Consider the following 428-nt stretch of genomic DNA (forward strand, 5'->3'; position numbering starts at 1 on the left):
CCTGGTGATTTGACTTGTTTGGTGGCCGCACATCTAACTTGGAGGGAAGAGGGAGCAGCAGGGTGAGAGAAGGATCTGAACCCAACGGAGGAAGAGGAAGAAGAAGAAGGAAAGAGATTGAGGTCTGAAGAGAACAAAGAAGAAGAGAGAACGCTGGGCTTTACTGCTATTATATTAATGGAAGCAGCAGCAGCAACAATCATCTTCTTTATTAAACAGAGAGAAGTAAAATAGGAAATTTTTTGAGAGAAGACGAAAGATGATGATGAAGGAGATTAGACGGATATTTTGGTTGGCGGTGGGGCCAACGAAATTCTGGATTGGTGGCGCCCGCAAATCTCAGGTTAGTGGTGGAGAAGCTGCTTCCCTGGATTTCACTCGCTCTTCTTTTTATCAACCCCGTGTTTTTTTTTTTTTTTTTTTTTTTG

This window comes from Asparagus officinalis, chromosome 8, assembly GCF_001876935.1.
Source record: "Asparagus officinalis chromosome 8, Aspof.V1, whole genome shotgun sequence".
NCBI lineage: Eukaryota > Viridiplantae > Streptophyta > Magnoliopsida > Asparagales > Asparagaceae > Asparagus > Asparagus officinalis.